Below are 20,384 nucleotides of genomic sequence, written 5' to 3'. Positions count from 1 at the left end.
TTCCGGTTAGGACTGTCTCAGGGAAACAATTTCAGTCTCTCTGTGTGACAGGATGCTTGAGTGTATTTATTTATTATTTTTTTCATTTTATTTCAAAAGTTGGCCATATCTGTCATAATCTGTTTTTCATCCACTATGATATGTAATCCCATCACCATCTGGGTTGCAAGTCAGTCCTTTTTGGCCCTGGATACGGACTAAGCAGGATGTAATCTCTAATAAAAAGGACGTATCTTATTATCATTATTCCATGAAATAATATTGCCCTCGCAGCAAAGCGTTTGTCTGCAAAATGTAATTTTGCCACAAATTCACGAGGGAACTAGAGTGAAGCGGAAGGTGAGCCACCGAGGAAAAACACTGGTCATCAATTCTCAGTCTCTTGTCTGTCTCCGTGGATCCAGCCGTGGGTCTCAAAGTCCTCAGAGGGTGTGGAAGGTGGGTGAGTGGGGACCTGAGGGGTCTTCACAAGAAAACCGATAAAAAGGGACCATGATATCCTTTTTATGTGGTGGCTTTTTTTTTTTTTTTCTTTTTGCCGCATCCATTCTCACGTCAGCCATTAAACCGTGTGATGAACTTGTTGCACATAAAACAATAATGGAAGCCTATAAGTTTAGAGTTTGAACATGTCAGCAGCAGCCTCGGGGGTTAACTTGGGCGGCGATAACAGCTGAGCTACAGCTGAACCTCACACCAGTTGCTCTCAAAAAAAACAACCTTGTTTGGAGGAGTTCTGTGGGTTTGCGTTAATTCGAGTTCGGTCTGAGTCTGTTGAAGTAAAATGTAACCGTGCCTTCCTCTGCATAGACACGGTGCGTGTGCGCGCACGAAACCGAGCGCCGTGGATGCACGTACAGTATTCCCCAAGGCAGTCCTTGGGTGGGGTGGCAAGGGGATCTGGCATGTGCTGTGTGCTATTGATTTGTTACACAAAACAAATGCAACGCTGTTGAAAAGCTACAGCACCATCAGACTAAGTGGAAAAAAAAATCTCCAAACTGCAGCAGCTAAAGAGCCAGTAAACCTTCACATGACGTTACACCCTAACCCTAACCCCTTCTTTTTAGGTGAGTGGGGTCAGGGTTGTGTCAAATAGTGGGCTTTACCCTTCTTTAAACACTCTGCCCCATTAGAAGCACATTTCAATTTAGTGGAAGGTGTCATCAAATAGGAAGCTGTGTTGACACTCAGGCTCTCTTGAGCTGGCTTCATTAGCTAAGCAAGTAGGAGATGGTCAATACACTATATAAACTTTTACAGGGTTAGGGCTCCCAGGGACTTTGGAGAGGCTATAAAAAGGTCCGAGCTGACATGACTGATTGATGGAGCAAACTTTGTCAGCGCTTCCCTTTTTATGCATCCACTCAGATCATGCATATCAAAATCAAAGAAGAGGGGAGTAGATTTGACTGGACGGGGTCGGAAATTTCTCACTCTGTGTGCGTGGGTGCATTTCTAAAAGTACGGCGTGACAGCTCATGTTTTAAATCTGCCCTGTCCACATAAGTGGCAGGAGGTTGGTAACCTTTGGTGGTGCACAGATCTACAGATATGCTGCATTGTAAAGGAATTTGGGTGAAAAAGCCTTCCTCTGAATCTAATTCAAGCAATCTATGTGTGTAGTTGACATTATTTGAGTATGTAATTGTTTTATAAATGAAAAAAAGGAAATGCATTGAGGTGTTTGGTTGTGGGACTTTCATGCCCTGACTGCACACAACAGCCACACTGTGTATGTTCATTAAGCAAAGCTTCAAAGACATTCCTGGAATTGATCACGGAGCTGCAAGTGATGTAATGTATGCTGTCCTGTTTATTTGCAGATTGTTAATGATAAGCAAGGACAGACTTGGTGGCACCACTCCTGAATGGAGGAGATTGTCTGGTGAGACTCGTCAGCCCTAACAGGACGTGATAGGGAAAGGAAACATCACCAGATTAGTATATTCAGCGACTGTAATGACTGCAAACTTCGTTACGCACATCCCCGACGCAAAGCGTGGGAGGGGAGGATGTTCAATTGACAACATAATGACTTTCTAAATGCAAACCGTTTCCCTCAAAGATGTAGGTGGAGTGGCAATTGATCTGTTGAGACAATGCAGCTCCCAGAAAGATACAAACCATAAACTGCACTTTGCAGAATCGGGGCTGTTTTAGTCAATTGGCTTCAGAAACTATAAACTCTTTACCTGTCTGTGAAATGTCTCTGTCAGGCATTTGTAAGTCAATTCAACCCTTGCTCTCATCAATTCCTGCACTGGCTAGTTATGGCTATTGATGGAATACTATTTTAGTTAATTAGGGGATGTGCTTATTGATGGCAGCAGATTGACTGGAGATTGACAGGGAAAATGGTGCTGTGCTCACAGCTTTGAGACAGGTTTTTAACTTTAGGCCGTATCAGAAAGGACAGAAAATTAGGATGAAGCAGAAACTTTCTGCTTTTGATACTTCTAACTCAAGTATTCAAATAAAAAAATCTGAATTGCTTAGAAAAAGAATGACATCCATAAACAACATATAATTTTGCTTTGAATCTATGTGAAAGACCAGCTCATATAAATAGAAACTTAAAAACACTATTATGTATTTGCACTCAGCTTCTCTGAGTCAGTACTTTGGAGAATCACCTTTTGCTGCAAGTAGAGCTGAAAATCTTTTGAGGTATGTCTTGGCGCATCTAGAGACTGAAGTAATTGCTCACTCAATTTTCTAAATACTCTCAGGCTTAGCAACACACTGCATGGAGACGTTGTGTGAATACCACTTTTTAAGTTTGGCAACAAGTTCTCGGCTATATTTTGACTAGGCTATTCCAACTCTTGAATTTGCTTTTACCAAAACACCCTGGCTGTTTGTTTAGACTCCCTGCATAGATGAACCTCTGCCTCAGACTCGACTCTTTTGAGAGCCCGATAAGGTTTATTGAGCTCTGTCTCGATCACAGCATAATGCTGCCGCCACCATGTTCCACAGTGGGGGTGGTATTTTAAGATGGTCTTTATAAATTTTCCACCATATGCAGCATGCGCACCAAAAATATTAGTTTCTGCTTCACCAGATCAGAATGCATTCCTTCATGCCCCTTTATATAGTTTTCTTTCAACATTTTCTAACTATGATTTTAAATACAAATTCATGCGACTTATAACCTAACAAGGTAATTAGTTGGTAGTACATTTTGAAACTATCCATCATTGTCTTTCCATTGTGTAGTTATGTGATAATTTGGGATGCTTGTCAAATAAAGGAATCTCAGTAAAAATCCATTGATGTTTTTAATTGTTATGTGACAAAATCGAATGAATGCAGATAATTTAAACAAAAATGGCTGGTCAAAAAGTCCAAAGTTTAATTTTGCTTAAACACATCTTTACGTGACGTTCTTTGGCTAAAAGCCTACTGGAAGCTTAGTGATGATGCATAATTATTTTCAAACCAGCATGGAAAAAGAAATTCTGTTATTGCTTGCTTCTGCAGGGCAAAGTTCTCACAGCTGCACTTTTTTAACCAACAGGTCCAGTGGCATGCATCACCTGTAGAGCATAATGCGAGGGATTTGCCTGCTCAACGCAGTAAACAGCAGTCAGGCTTTCTCTGCAGCTATGCGATCAAGATACTCATGACAAAAGCCTCGGATGTGGACCATGTGTCAGAAGCTCTCTGCTCACTAACATGGGAGATAAGAATCTCCTCCCCCCTGCCTTCTACTTGGAGAGCCGATGAATCGGACTGGAACTGGTTTTGCATGCTAACAAGCAAACAATAGCAAATAGGAACCAGACAAATCCTCGGGTTATTTGTCATCAAGTTAGCGCAGTATAAATATGTCGCTGCAATGTTCATGAGAGGCATCTGTTGGAGGACTATTTGGAGCTTGAATCAAAAGTGTTTTGGTTTGCACTGTGCAGTGAGCAGAGAGGTGCCCTGATGTGGGTTTCTGCTGTCCCCCGCCATTGGCATCAACTCTTTTGCGCTGCTCCAACTTCGCAACCGCACAAAGTTCTAAGGTTTTGCCACTAAGTCCAACCTCAAGATGCAGATCTGTTTAAGGGTAGAGCAGCAGAAAAGCAGTGCATTCCTTCAATAAGAGGAATCTTGGACTAAAGGGGTTAGGGTGGCTTCTCTCTGGAGGTTAAGTGGGATAAGTGTGTGGCTCATGTCAACCTCACTACCCCCCAATAGTTTCTGGAAAATTTGCAATGGGGTCAGATTGGATTACTGTGTTTTGGTATTTACATGGAGACACAGGGCTTTGAAATGGAAAACCATAGGCGGAAAAGCAAGTGCCATGCAGTCTGGACAGTTTGGTAAAAGAAATCAGCATACATTTCGACTGACAGGATGGTTGAATACGTGTCTTTTATGTGTATCATGCGGCACAACCAGGCATTCCGTGTCAGGGGATGATGATTGAGGTAAATGGATCAAGTGCAATACAAACCCTTAAATTAAATCCATGGTAAGAACTGCGATAGACATTTAATAGGAAATGAGGAGGTTTCAGGCACCATGCTTATGCTCACAGACTGACCACATCATAGCTCTGTCTTTAGCCTCCAGCTCCTTAAGTGCACTTAAGGAATTTTGCAGCACAGTTACACTATCCATACTGCAGCACATCCCATCCCTACATGACCTTGTAAAAACTAACTTAGGTGTCAGTTTTCCTCCAGGTAACCTCAGGTCTACCTGGATCTGTGCCTCAGGTGGTGTGTCATTTTTCCTGTCGGACCTCATTGCAGACCTGCTGGGATAAGTTTTCAGGGTTATTTAGGGAAATATTCCCCGGGAACCACTCCCTGCAGGTGCTGTGTACAGGCCTGAGCCCATAATCCACCTTTTCAGTTTGGATTTGGCTTGACTCCACCAAAGTTGATCTTTTTTCTTTTTGTTTTACTCCATGTAGGTAGGCAGACAGAAGAATAAACAGCATTTGTTTTCTTTGAGACAAAGTTTTGCAATTATCTCTGTGAAAGGTAGCATTTACAAGCATCGTTTAATTTTGTTTTAAAGCGTCAGACCCCCAAAAGTTGGATGGCTACTTTTTATTTTACTTTCTTAACACAAAACATATTTATTTAACCCTTTTGACAGTTTATTATTTACATTTTCTTAAAGAAAAGAATTCTAAAAGAAATTACAAAAACATGCCAAAAATGATTACATATTTTAAAGTAATTAAAAACCACACATTTACTTAAGTCAATCGGCTCAACTAATCAGCACCAATAATATCTGTCGAAACCATCCAGACTTGACTATTTGCATGTAAATTGTCTATCACAATCTGTTTGGGTTGGTCTTCACGTTGTTTACTCCAAATTGTGTAATAAATAACAGTAAATAGAGTTTGGAGAAAAAAAGTGTTTTTCTCTGACTCACTGGTTTGGTTTGGAAGTTGTTTTCAGAGTAAAGTGTTTCAGGCAGGCTTGGTAAAGTTAGAGAGGAGGGGCAAACTGGTTTTGTTTACAAGCACACATGGGAAAATGTTACTTATTTATTGATTGTTTTTGCAGTTACAGCATACGCAAAATTACTTGTGCAATAATCCAAGCGGCAGAAATTATTAAACTAGAGAAACATTATATAAATGTGGATTTACATTGTTAATAATTTGAAATGTGCTATTTTAAAGTTCATTTAAAAGTGAACTCATTTTTGACCAGCAGAGCAGATTTAAAGTTTTAGGATATATATTCTGCGCGCTTTGCAAACGTAGCTGCCTTGTTTGATAATAATTTGGTCCGGCTTTGCCTTATTGACGGGGGTCTTATTTCTGAATGCAGCCGCCTTGGCCGCCCCATGTTCCCCAACTGATGTCTCTCTTTTTTTTTTTTTTGTCGACTACTTTTCCCCTTTCTTCTTTCTCTTCCCTGGAACTTGACCTCCCCGTTTCTGGGTGAATTAACTGTTTTGTCAGGAGCGAGAACAACATTTTCAAGAGTTATGCTGCGAGCCAGAGCGGCGGCAAAGTTGAGTGCGGTCAATTGAACCTCCACCCCCACTCCACCCCTCCTTCCCACATGCGTCTCAACTCAGTAAGTGCGAGCAGTGGACCCAATCAGTCACAACTTCAGAAAGAGCGGTGTGATGAATCGTTTTCAAAACGTGTTTTAATTTTTTTTTTTTTTTTTTTACTAATTTATTTACGTTTGAGAAATTCCTGTAAATAATTACATTTTTTAAAACATGTTGTCAAGCACAAACTTTTTAAAATATTTATTTATACTCGTTAACACATGGAATCAAAGAAGATCCTTAGCAGCTAAAATTCAGTCTGATTTCCAAAACCGCGTAGCCCCACCTAACTTTTTCCTAGGTAATTTATCAGGCAGTAATGCTTGAACACATAGAGGGCTGAGCTTTTTTGCTTTGTGGCGCTTACTTTTAGTCACTGTGTTATGCATCAACAGGCTTGTACACTCCAGGTGCAATAATCTGGTTTATATGCCATTTATTCTAAGAATGTGTTAAGTCTGACATAAAGTGTACCTTTTTAACCAACGGAAATAAATTAGATCCGCCGACGAGAAATAAAGTGAAACTTTCTTTTTTTTTTTTTTTTTCAATTATGTGTTTTTAAATGTGACCCGGCTCAGACAGCTTCAGAGCCACTTTCTTCCTTTTTTTTGTCTCTTTCCTTTTACAAGCTGTTTGCCCTTGCTGCTTTTTTTCATGTTGAAATTGGAAGGGTTTACTTGTGACATTTGAAATATGAGACTGGCCGTTTTTAAAGTCAAACAATACACCAGAAGCCACATGAGAATCAAAATGAGTAGGATGCGGTTTGAAGCCGCGCTTTTCATTTATTGAACTCCCTACAGATGTTTTGCATAAAGACGTTTTTGGAGTAATGAGGGGGAGTATTTGAACGTAAGATGAACCTGGGCGGCTTTAACTTATAGGATAGCCTCGATTAAGCTCGGAGACTGGATTCATGCCACTGTTGCAAAAAGGGGAAATAAATATATATTTGCAGGGTAGAAAATATGGCGTTGCCTCTCTTTAGTGGTTCTGAATGTTAGATTGATGATCCTTTGCGCTTATGTCCGCTTTCAAATAAATTTTGCGGCATTGTACATTACAGGTTGAAAAAATAAAAATAAAACGGTTGCAGATGTATGCATGTTCCGAGTTGTAATTTAAATATAACTGTTACAATTCAACTAATAAAATTATTGTGACAAATTCCATACATATTGCTTGGCTGGATCCATAATTCTAAGTATAAATTATGTAAGTATAACAGCTGAAAAACAATATTACAATTAAACTAAATTAGTTAATTTTTTATCACTTCGATCATCTGGTTTGTTTCAATTTTGAAAAGTAAACAAAATATAACAGTTGGTTTATGATGAAAACATACAATGTTGCCTGAAACGGTTTTAAACACGTTAATCTTTTCATCACCATTCTTGAAAATGTCTTTAGCATTTGGTGCAAAACAAAATAACATCTTATCTTATCTCAATTTAAATGTTGCTCCTTTGTAACAACTTATAATAATGAAGTTCTTGCTAGCTAAGTTTCATTTAGCTTTAGCCCTGTCATTTTCTCTTCCTGGCAAAATCTTCCTCAGAAGTATGGAATTTAGGATCCAAGCAAGCCTGACATTAGCATAAGCACAGCATGTCATGAATTTCTTTAAAGTTTGGTGCAAACTTCATGATTTATTCTAACAAGATTGCCTTTAAACCTTTTACCCAACAGGCAAAGTTAAAATCTGCAATTTGTTTGAAGCAACTTCTTCAGATAAATTAGCTAGCTAGAAAGTTTGACTTCAGCATTATCACAAAATAAGTTAAGGTTGGGCACAAAGTTTGCAACAAAGTTGCTTTGCTATTGGCTTAACTTTAGCAATAGAGCTGACGCTAACTAAAAAATATTGATCTGAAACAGAAATGTTCCTATGATAGTTCTTACATTTGACAAAGTTGATATCTAGACATACTACTACATACTGCCTGTATGATAGCAAATGAAAAAAATAACAGCTGACTAAGCCAACATTTTCTGTTAAAATTTTTATAAAAAGGTTTTAGATAGGCTTCTTTACCAACATAAAATAGGTAACATTAATTAAATGTATCCATTGCTGTACACTGTGTTTGAAATAAAATGCTTTGTTGAAATTCAAATTGCTTTCATTCATGGTCTAACATCTTAGAAGCTCTTTTTTACACCACACCTAGAAAAAGACACCACCACCATTCAAGTTTTTTTTTTTTCTTTCAGCAAAGTCACCCCTTTCTATTGATTGCTCGCGTTTCATTTTTGCACATCCTTGCTGAAACACAAACACCAAATTCATCCCAGTGGGCGTCTATGAAGACACCAGCCAACCAGGCAACGAACCAATTAAAATCCGATTAGGAAACATCTTAGTTTTCCAAGAGAGGGCAGTGAAAAAGCCTGTAACCTTTCCTCACTGAGGTCATTCACCTCATAAGATCCATTGCCTATAGTGAAGCTGCAGACCTTCACAAATGTTCCTGGCGACCGAATGTGGCCCCAGAGACCTCTGGCATACATGGGGGTTTAATTGGTCACTGTATTTACGAATAAGGTGGGATTCCAGTTAATTAGTGGCGAAGTGAATACAGCCCAACATTATATGATTCGCTCCCGCTCCCCTGGTTTGTTAGTGCGGATTTGGGGTGGATCAGCTTTTGTGTTTGACAAATGAGAAGTGAGTAGCGTGGTGCCGATGCACAGTGTCGTTTTGTGGACTGGCGACAGTCTCCTTTCATGGGAAAAACTTAAAGGAGGCCCGCGTTATCACAGGACCTCATTATCTCATGTCTGCAACCATCTTTTGGGAACAAGCTCTAATCAAGAATGGCACAGACCTACTTTGGAAAACTTTGGGATATAATACACCCCCTTTCACTTCCTCAATCTCTCTTACTCTCTCTCCCTAAAAACACACACACACACCTATGCTCACACTTTGTGTGAGTTAGGGTGCAAGACAATGTGGCAATGTGACCCTGACAGGCAGAGATCACCTTTGGGTATCAGTGCATGCAAAATAAGAGGGCAGAAAAGTAGCCTACATAAACATGAAAAGCTAGGGAATGTATCTAAAATGCAACATGTTTTAGTGACATTAATTGAAATATTTAAATGTCTGGAGTCATTCATTAGGTAAATCATACTGGACTGAATTGCCAATAGGTGCACTCACAAAAAACTTGTTTAAAACTAATTCCTATAAAATTCTTCACACACATATATATATAAACAGTAATTTGTAATCAGATTACTGGTCCTATTACAGACCATTAATCATTATACCTGGTCTGTATCTGGTGATGTCATACAGTCATTGAAATACACCAGAAACTTCAGTGACTGGCAAATACTGGCAAAGTGGTGCGCTGAAAAGTTCCAAACAATAAAACAAGCAAAAATAAATAATGTTCCAACTCTTTAATAAGTGTCCTGTTAAATTTTTATTTAAAAAAAAAAACAATTTTTAAATTTCTAATTATATGCACACTACAATTTATGGTGAGAAAATTAGATTTTTTTTTTTTAATTGGGCCATATGGCCTCATGGGTGCCTTAAGCAATGAAAGTGTGCATTCAGACCAGCTCTGTTTGGTCTGCTTTGATCTAACTGGTTCATTTGCATAGAAAGTCCAATTTGTCTGTAGAGGCGTGGATGCGTAATTGAACTCTGATGCAGACCAAAAAAACAAACTCTGTTCCTCCTAAAAACCTTGGTATTGGTTTCGTTGAAGCAAACTATAGAGCAAGGCATTCTGATTGGATACACCCAAAACAAACGCACGAGTCCAGTGTTGGTGGTGGTCTTTTACCAAAGACAAATGAGAAATCCGTCTCCATTTCCGTTTGCATTTTGTAAAGAAGGAAATTGCGCTCAGTTTCTTCTTTAAACGTTTTCATGCGGTTTTCTTTGGTGGTTCTTGATGCAATGCCACCACAGGAGAGGGGTTAAACAGGTGAAAGGGTTTGGTTTGTCTGACAGTGGACAAACCACTGTCAAAAAGTCTCCTGTGGAGTTTGAAAGCAAAGCACACCAACTAAAAATGTAACAAATATTGCAATTTTGATCCACAATCAAATTGAGTCAGGTGTGAAAACGCCTCCCCCCAGCCCTCAAATAAAGAGAAAGAAACAAGTGCCTTTCATGTTATAAGCAACTTTTATTGATGTCGGCATGGTGCTTAGTGAGTTGCACAGTGTAAGCCTTATAAAAAAAATGCTTGCTGTAAAAGGTAACCAGAAATTAAAGCCAAACTTGGTGACACAGTCACAGTTTAATCTTCTTTTCCACGTATTTATTTTTTTTTTTACATGGAGGTGCATTTGTACATTTGGTTGTGAGAGGTGAGGCTAAGAAGGAGGGGGAAAGGTCATGGAGCCATTCACAGAGGAAGCACTGGCTCCTGTGGTTCTGTAAATATACGCTGTAAGTGAACTTGGTCAACCTCTGCCTACCTATTTGAATGCAACTGTTCATTGTTTTTGAGACAAAAAAATAAAACAACAACAACAACAAAAACCACAACTCAGAATAATGGCTAAAAGTCCTGAAAATATAATCACTGCAATTAAGTACAAACTAAAGAGCATTGCCTGCAATGTCTCTAAGCATCACAGGCAGCATGGATACATTGGCCAACCTCTCCGCACACCTCAGTGCATGACAATGCTGACATTTCCTCCCTGGGGCTGTTCTCTCTCTATTTGCACAAGCCCGCAAAACGAGAGAGGAGGTGGTTCATTTACTTGGTCATAAACCATTTATTTACCTCCAGGTGAGTGTCGCGCAGAGTGCAGAGTAAAGATCGCAAGAGAGATTTACACCTGCCTCTGTGCTCAAATAGAGAAGCCAATAGCCTACAGAGATGGCCGCTGGAGCCAGCTTGTCTGGGGCTCTGCTTGACATCCCTCCCTCTCACCCCCATCCCTTTCTTTTTTTCTCCCACTGTGGATTAAACAACATCATAAAAAATGACCATCAGCGCGCATACTGCAAACAGATTACCCTCCTCGGCGCCCCGGCGCGCAAACTGCACGCTTTTAAGAGCGGAGACGCGTCCAGCGGGGCAACCCGTGTGCTGCCCGGCAGCAGCGCACGGGCATCATTCTGCACTCCGTTTCCCCGCACTTCTCCGGACCGTTTCCGGTCATGTAAATACTGATGAGCGTTTGATGTTGTTCGGCTGCGGACTGGAGAGACTCCTGGGTGGTGGCTGATGGACATTTGTAACCAGATAAGGAGCCATTTCGTCATGACAAGAGAGCTTTGGAATATATGACACCTTGTTTCAAGCGGATATTTGCAGATGTATATTATAGGACGCGCTTGTTGTTGTAAGGGATGTTAAATGTAAAACAGAGCTTGGAATGACATGACAATCTAACGCTTTGTAACATACACGCCCAGTTTTTTTTTGACCCCTGTTTTACCTGTTGCTCCGTTCCTCATCTTAACTGATGAGAGATGTCACCATACAGATAACCACAACTTTTACTTCAGCAGACATAGCTTAAGATACACTTAAAGATTTTGAAGTAAAAGTTCAATATGTTAAGTTTGAAAAATATATCAAATATCTCTCGCAAAAAAATATTATATAATAATAGACACTTTTGCAATCAGAATGTTGTAAATTTTCAAAGAAAAGCATTATAATATATAACCCTATAATTTTATATAATAATCATGGTCATTATAAATTCCTTTATGGCTTATACACCTCAGCCTGATATACACACTTCCTAAAGCAGTTATTTTTTAAGCTTCTCCACATTTTGGCACCACAAACTTCAACATAATTGAGATTTTTTTTGTGATACACCAATGCAACACACTGTATAACTGTGAAGTGAAAGAAAATTAGAGAAAAATGTATATCTCGACTGATTTTATTAGAATAATGAATCAATACGTTTTGATTTAAACCATTCTATTGTAAATCTGGCCACATATTCAGTGGGTCCAACCTGAAGGTGAAATCTCATCCAATCTCATCTTTAGCTCAATCTATATTCACATTAACTCTGACAAGAGTCCCATTCCTGGCTGAATGAAAACATCCCCGCAGCATGATGCCAACACCACCATGTTTTACAGTTTCCCATTTTCATATAACGGATTGAATAAACCTCCATTAGAAGTTCGAAGCTCGGGAAATTGCTTCATAACCTAATCATTGTTTAAAATTATCCGACCTGTTTGTATTAATTTGTCTTTATGATTCTTATGTTTTCTAAAAGAAGTCTAAAATTCAATTAAATTAAACTCAAGTGAACAATATGTGTTTATTAGGTGACTCCAGAAGAATTGGTGGCACTAATTTTATTTAGGGGTATCTCATTAAAGGCAGCTGAATGCAAGCACATACCAAACCTTTCAGATTTTTTAATTGTTTGGTAGAATAGAATTTACATTAATTGGTACATAAAACCCCACTAAAACACTTAGATTTTCAAAGCTGCAACGTGACTAAATTTGTAAAACCTCAAGCGTTGAATACTTTTGCAAGAGACTTTTACTTATCTCTGAAGTCAAATGTGGTTTCATAAGAACAAAGATTCTCTGCAGCAACCAGTGGAGTTCAAGTAAATTAAATGCTGTACATGAGAATGTGCTTAGTTGCATTCCACCAATGCATAGCTCCTACAGGTTTATCCAAAGGTGCGTCAGTAGGTCTCTTTGCAACCCTTTCAACTTTGTGAAAAACATTCATCACTTGAAAGCAGAAGACGTGTCATCATTAGTGTCATTAATTCATCACTCTGCTTTAATCAGATCTACATTTTTCATGTCCTGTTCCCAGGCTTTTTACTTTGTGCTTTCAGTTACCTTAAGGTTAACGACTGCCTTGCATGACCTGCAAATCAAAAATCCAGATAACATCAGTTAATCTATGCAGAAAGTCACTGTAAGAGTGAGAAAAGGCACAATCACAACATCTTGAACTTGTATTTGATAGAGAAAAATGAGATTTGAACACCAAGAAGTAGCAATAGAGGGCATAATTTGAAAGTACATTATTTTTGACAGCATGGCACAAATTAATGAAGTAGCTTCACACAAGCAGGTGGGTCAAACAGTGCCCAAAGAATTTTTACAGAAGTCAAACCAGTATCAGTCTAACTCAAACAAGAAACATCCTTTTCAATAATTTATATCTTCTGTTCAGGCTGCATTGGTGGTGTTTGTGCTGAAAAGTAAAAGTTTCAAAGTTGGAGATAATTCAAACTAGTTCATTTCAATTGACTTATGTTGCACCAATTCACAGCAATCAGTGTCTGAAGGCATTTTGCAAAACAAACTCATTGGGAACAGTACATATCCAGTAGTACAACATCAAATTAAAGAAATCCTACAGATTCAAAGTTAAAATATGTACATTCTCAATTGATCCCACAACAGAAATGCACCTGAAGTCTGCCCAGGAAAGCCAAAGCTCTCTGATCAGCCCCAAGTTCAGGATCCAACCTTGCCTTTGCAGATACAGAGTGCAGTGAGAGCTGCAGCTATAAACTAGTTGTTTGTTTTGCTGATAACGTTGCTTCTCAATAACCCAGTAGCACACAAAATGTGGCAATATTTTGTTTTTTGTTAGTCATTTGTTTTGAATTTTGAATATTTTGAAAAAATATTTAGATATTTTGCAAACTTGTGCTTCATTTTTTGAAAGCATATAATGGATCAAATCACATTTTATGGAATAGTTTTAAAATAGTAAGGATTGTAGCAATCACCAATCCAACTATGTTTTCCAAAATTGACATTCTCTACTGGGGTGTAACATCATTTCTAGCTCCAGTTCCTAGGATTGAACCAAAACCTCTGAGCTCTGGAAGTTACAACAAAATTCTATAAAAAGAACAAAAAAAATAATCCTCCAGGATTATTGGAGTCAAAAATGATCACAGATGTTTTTTATGTGAAGTGACCCATGTTAATCAAGCAACACAGACTCAGATCCATGGTCAATCAATGCACTATATAATTAAATAATTTTATCTTTTTTTTTTGGTAAACCATAATGTTCATATATTTAGATGCTTTAAAGAAACAGAGATGTGAGTTGGAGTTTTAGTTAAGTTTTGGTGAGAGGAGTAGAAAGTCTCCCAATTTAAATACTAAATGTTTATCGCCACATACAATATTTAGATAATTCTGCAGACATCAACATTAAATTGGAAGTCAGCCTCAACCTTTCAACCCTAAGCACACAAATCTTTAATCCCTAATTTTCTTTCTCTCTTTCCTTTACACAAAATTTGCAACTGTGCAAATTTTGCACAGTGGCTTTCCTTTACGGGTCACTTTGCTGACCACAGCAGTGGGAATGATGTCTTGGCAGTCCTGCAAGTGGATTTCATGCCTTTCTGGTGGAAATAGTCTTTCTCAATGTGACACAGGCAGCACAGACATTTTCCTCTGGTTTGCTGCAATTTAAATGCTATCAGCAATCTCATGCTCAACTGATTTAGAATTAACTTCCGTTTTAGTCATTTGTTTTGGATGTATTTAATTTGTTTCCAGACTCTTTCATTTTTGTTTTTTTTCTTACTTTTTGTCGGTAAAATATCTGACTCAGTGATAAAAAAAAAAGCATGTTATAATTGTACTTCTTTTTCATGTGACAAGATATAAAATGACTATTTGGAGTTTTGTGGCTATCAGATGTTTCAAATATTTCTTTTTAAAGAGACAAGAAATAAAATGGCAGATGGGAGCTTGGTGGCTAAGACACATTTCAAATCAGCTGTAGGTCACAAGTCAGGGAGTAATATCTTCAAATTACATCTGAAGTTTACAAAACCCCAAATGACATGTTAACGCGAATTACATCTTGGAGAACAGTTGATTTCAAATGAGGTTAGCCAGCAGAAGACCTGCTCTCAAATTATATCCTTCATCGGTTGTTATGTATTTTCCAAAATCTGTGGAAAATGTTCAGTTGAGTATAACTTAGGGTCGTCTAAACTTAGGCGGGAGAGATAACACATTTTTATCAGTCCTTTAAAGCAATCAATGGAATCATTTTGCAGCAGCTATCCAAAGTAAACAGTGTCTGTTGTTGTTACATGATAAATAAGGGTTAATAGTTTTATGTCATAAATCTTGGCATCCAGGAAAAATTTTACTTCTTCCTCATTTAACTAACGTCTCATTCAATCGTTGAGCCACTCAGCCGTTCTTCTACTGAGATGAGATGCCGTGGAATTGGCAGCATATAAAAAAACCTGGAAATTATAAAAGGAAGTCTTCCATTCAATGAAGCCCATGAAGAAATGCAGAGAGAGAGAGAGAGAGAGAGAGAGTAGGAGAAACGGCAAGGGCAGACAGAAAGCGGTGATTTCCAAAATGGCTTGGCCATTGAATGACGATAGCCAGGCCTCTCCAGTGGTCTCTATTTCTCTATCACTGACGACCATAAACATTTAAAAAACCCTAACGCAATAATGGAGGCAAAGAAAATTACCAAATGTGATTTATTCGAGTTTGAACAAATCATTTATGATTTAAATTTGGAAAAGGAGATGTGGATGATAACTGAATTTCCTGTCCATGTGGGTGAGACTCGTGTCTCCATTTCGTTCATATTTGACATTATCTTGGACAAAAATAGTGCTTGCGGCTCCAATAATGTTGTCTAAGCAGACAGTCTTCTCGTTTTATTTCTACTGGTCCCATAAGCAGAGCATGTCCATCAAACATTCATGGATAGTTTTTAAATCTATTTCAGGCTGAAAGGTTATTGTGTTTATTAAGCCCACAAAAGTGTAACTTTTAGCCCCGGGTGAGAAGGCAATGTCCACCCTTATAAATTAGCTGCCCTAATTTCCAAGCCTGAAAATTCTATTTTTATGCTAAAATATTCATGCATGAATTTAAAAGTAGAAAGGACAAGCTTCCAGAATTGTCTCATTTATCAATCTTTGTAGTTATAGTATTATGATTTTGTGTTTTTGTTCTTCAAAGAATCCTTTTTAAAGTGTTTGCCACACACTTTGGGCCCTATAGGTAAAAAAAAAAAGACTCAACCTCTCTGCACACCTCAGTACATGACAATGTCGACAAATAATACCTGACAAAATTTTTTATGGGCTACAGCACCATGCATTACCTTATCAAATCAGCATAGTTTTGGTATATAGGCACTTTAAGCAAACTTTAAAGTTGACTATTTGCTTAAAAAAATCCTCAATTTGTTGCTAGTGTTTTTTTAATAATGATAATGATTTTTTTTCTTTGTAATTCAGATGACATTCGACCAACAAAACATAATAAAAGTACATCTTTCATATTTTCTAAGTGTAAATGCAATACCCTATTACCAAACATACAAACTCAAATACATGCAAAAACACCACTTGTTTGGCGTATTTGCACCAAACAACATATCCGTGCTGGATATTTTTGCTATTTTTATGTTTTAAACTGTTTTTCCATAGGTAGAAAAATCTTAAACACTTTTATACCTCTTTTAAAGTTTGACTTAAATTTAAAGATGACTATAAATAGCAACATCTGGGCAACCCTACATCAGTTTCTAAAGACATTTTTACCACATTTATAGATCCAAAGACATCTTTTAGTGTTTTGTTTTCTTTTCAACCACATATTAGCATCAGATGGAGAGTAAAATTGCGTGGTTGTGTTTTTTGCCTGAATTTTGCTTCGTCATTGCATATCACGCATTTTATTGTACGAATTGCTACATTTTCACACTAATGCTATTGTCACTTTTATTACATACAATAATTGTCATTTTCTTTATATTTTAAGATGAGTTTTTTGTTTGCTTAATTCCCCTTGATTTCTTCTATTTTCCTCTGCCTCTTGTCCAATATATTACTTAATGTAGTTACAGCCTGTCATGACTTTATTTCATTAAAGTTAAATGTATAACAGGGAGAATATCTGAATATGCCATAATTCCCCTCCTCTGAACTAATCTGTCTCTGATACTGCAAGGCCATCAGTTCCACTTCATTGTTTGCCTAATCTGCTATTGCAAAAAAAAAAAAGACAAATGAAATGATTAATTTAATATTCACTCATCAGATATGCTGCTTGCTTAGGAGGATTTTTTTTTTATATTTGTCAATATCAAATACAGACACATTGCGGTCTTTGTGCTATTTTAACAAAATATCCCACAAACAGGTAATGCATAATATATATTGCCAGATGTCTTTCTATATCCACTGTTAGTATTTCACTATTTTTCTTTATTTTAGAAAAATATAAATGTTTTTCTTGCATTTCTTTTGATACTCAGTATACGGTGGATCAAAATCAAAATACCTGTCCTACACATAAAAAGGAGTCAGTGAGCAGTCTACAGACTCTCTCAGCCGCCAAGGACTGGAAGATTTTTTTCAATAAATAATTCACCACTGATAGCCAGACCTAATGCCTACATGAACAAATCTCTCAGTTACAGCCATCTTGGGAGTAAGCCAGTCCGAGAGCGTACTTAATAAACACATACAGCGGCCTGGGATGGCTCCGGTTTCAGCAACGTCTTTCCAGAGGAAAAGTATTCAAAGACAGTTGGTGAAACGGCAGCGTTTCTGTGGGTGAAAGTTTAGGGGTCAGGTGTGGGGTTTTGCAGTAAGAGAGAGAGAGAGAGAGATCTTTTTGCGTCGTTATCACTGATGTCCAGGATTGATTTACTGTCTGTTTTAACAGGGTCTCTCATGTTTAAGTGTTGTTTTTAGATATGTTTGTGTCAGAAACTTTTATGATCTGGGATGATGTTCTGGAAATGGATATAGAAATTTGATACTTTAATAACCCGAATGAACAAATTAGTTCACATATAAACAGAGGCATTTCCCTCATATCTGTACCATGCACTGCACCAGAATGTTATCTCCTGTGTCCACATTTAGGAACGGTATTGAGTCGTTATTGCTGCCTTACAATGAACACGTGCTTGCTGAAACTTGAAACAGAAAGCAGTCACAACTACTCTCTAACCTGACTGTGCATGCACGTTTCACACAAATTTTTTAATGATATTGTAAAGTCACATAAAATGCGCAGTCGTGTGAGTTTTGGCTGTAAACGTGTGATGTATTGAATAATTCTACTTGATTTTTTTAATGACTTAAATGTTTCTTACTCAATAAAGAAAACATAACCCGTTGTACAGTGTCTGTAGCTGGATGGGGTTGTTGTTATTTATCATATCTGCATGCCTGCTACAAGACTCCTCTACATGAAATATTCAAAGTCCTGTGAAAATGGATCTGCTGATGTGAAATCTGTTTCTCTGCCTCTCTCCAACAAGATCCCAGTGGAGCAGATGTCAAAGAAGGATCCCAGTATCACATATCGGTTAGATGACCAAGGCAGGGCCCACATGACACGACAGCTAAAGCTCGCATCGTGAGGATATTGCAGAGGGATTCAGTGGACAACACCTGTACACTGATTTTCTTTACCATCTACAACTTGACCACCCAGTCGGGATTCATGCAAATTAAGCAAGGTAATTAAAATTCCTTCCATAAAAGCAAAATTGGGGTTTTAAATGTACGTTGATTGTACATTCACCTGTGTTTAATATTTATACATTTTTACGGTGAACTCCAAGGTAAGTAATTTTTACAGCTACACAGAATTTTGTTTGATTAATTCTCTGCTTTCAGCATCACTTTCCCAATTGTAGGCCTGTATGAGAACCAGTCTGTGCATTGGGACAGGGAACAATACAGAGATGTCACACAAACCCACGTTTACACCTAGAACAATGTAACAAGTGGAAAACACGCTATTTTATTCACCTACCCAGACTGTGGCTGTTATGTGCGCCCCTAAATATCTGCGTCACTCCACCTCATTCTCCTCCGAGCAGCACGGCACTGCACCCGGATTAAATGAAAAACAATTTGAGGAAGCGGGGAACAATCCTCGGCAGGCACCAGCGGGCTGCCATAAAACGAGGGGCTGCCTCTCCAGCTTTCCCCCTCATGCCTTCAGCTTTAACTCTATGGGCTGATGAAAGATCAATGGGCCGGCGGGACAGCCGCTGTCGTGGCTGCTGTCTGCCACTGCACCAGGAAGCGAGCCAATTACAAAACACAAGAAGGGTGGGGGAGTGGTGGGGAGTAATGAAAAAACTCTGAAGTCTTTGTGAATGCAAACTGAATGATTAGGGAGATTGTCTTGCATGTGTGTGGGTGTACGTGTGTGTTTTCTTGCTCTCCACATTTTTTTTAACTGCTGCCTTCCATACCTCACCCTCTTTAACACCCCCTTAACCCCGGCCGGCTCCCCTGGCCTCCAGCAGCCTGGTTCCAGATCTGCACCAGCTAACCAGCTTGGGAGCAAAGGAGTAGAGAGCGGGGTTGGGGGGGTGGGTGCTGGTGCAAATACGCAGCAGCAGACAAACAAATCATGCTAAATCTCTGCTGCCATGCCTGGCAGCTCTCTCAAAGCTGAGCTGGTGCCCTGCGAGGGAGGAGGCTGTGGCCATTTTCCCAGGGTAGGGGGTGAGGGCTGAGCGTGAGCATGAGGAGAAGGTCTGGTCCTCATACGGATCACAGACACCTCCGCCCCTCCTGGCAGGAATGCATACAGCGCCGGTGGGTGGAGAGAGACTAAAGAAAGGAGGAGGAAACATGCAGACATGAAGAGGGGAAATAAGAAGGGGAAGAAAAGGGAGGACAGGGAAAAGTGAGTGAATGAAGGACTTGGACAGAAGCAGAGAGAAAAGGCCTGCTTGAGGTAGGAGAGGGAGTGTACCTACACATGCAAAACACACCAATCACAACACTCTCACCAGCGTGGCTGAGAGTACCTCTAAGAGAGAGCATAGGAAAACAAACAAGACATTAAAGCTTCTTAGGCTCCTTAAATCCCATTCTTACCACTCAATTGGTTATCATTACCTCCAGTCAGTGCCAGACAAATGTAACCTGTCACTGATGACAAATGATGAGAGATCAGAAAACCAACAGTGACTGTGCAGCAATGAGGTGCTAAACTCACAGATGACAGATGCTTCATCAGTGTCTATTTTTTCGTCTTCTCATTTGAATTAAAAACAAAAATGATTCATCATCTTACAGCACAATGACTGTCCGTACTTCGGCCCACGAGAATGAGAAAAGATTCATAAAAGATAGTCAGTACGTATACTATTTTGTATACATTGAGTTAAGAAAAAATAGTGGATAGGAAAATAAGACTGTTTTAACATTTTTTTTTTTACATTTTAAATCTGAAAAGTGTGGCTTGCATTTGTACTTAACCCCCATGAGTCAATACTTTCTACAACCAATTTTCATTGAAGAAAATTGCGAACCTTTTCGGTATGTCTCGACCAGCTTTGCAAATGTTGAGAATAAATTTTTTACCT

The 20,384-nt window shown here is 38.7% G+C and overlaps 1 long non-coding RNA gene across 4 annotated transcripts in view; it reads left to right on the top strand.

Annotated features, from left to right (window-relative positions):
- The window catches only part of LOC122819483, a 102,691-nt gene that overhangs the window by 62,505 nt on the left and 19,802 nt on the right, over positions 1-20,384 (top strand). For 3 of the 4 annotated variants that reach the window (XR_006368621.1, XR_006368620.1, XR_006368619.1), the window contains one exon: positions 18,312-18,512. This is a non-coding gene — a long non-coding RNA (uncharacterized LOC122819483). Of the gene's footprint in view, positions 1-5,929; positions 6,048-18,311; positions 18,513-20,384 lie in introns of all 4 variants that reach the window. The other variant, XR_006368618.1, reaches the window with a different exon arrangement.

The sequence above is a fragment of the Gambusia affinis genome, linkage group LG17 (assembly GCF_019740435.1).
Source record: "Gambusia affinis linkage group LG17, SWU_Gaff_1.0, whole genome shotgun sequence".
Taxonomy (NCBI): domain Eukaryota; kingdom Metazoa; phylum Chordata; class Actinopteri; order Cyprinodontiformes; family Poeciliidae; genus Gambusia; species Gambusia affinis.
Note: the sequence above shows the minus strand (reverse complement) of the source record. Positions and strands in the feature narration are given on the sequence as shown.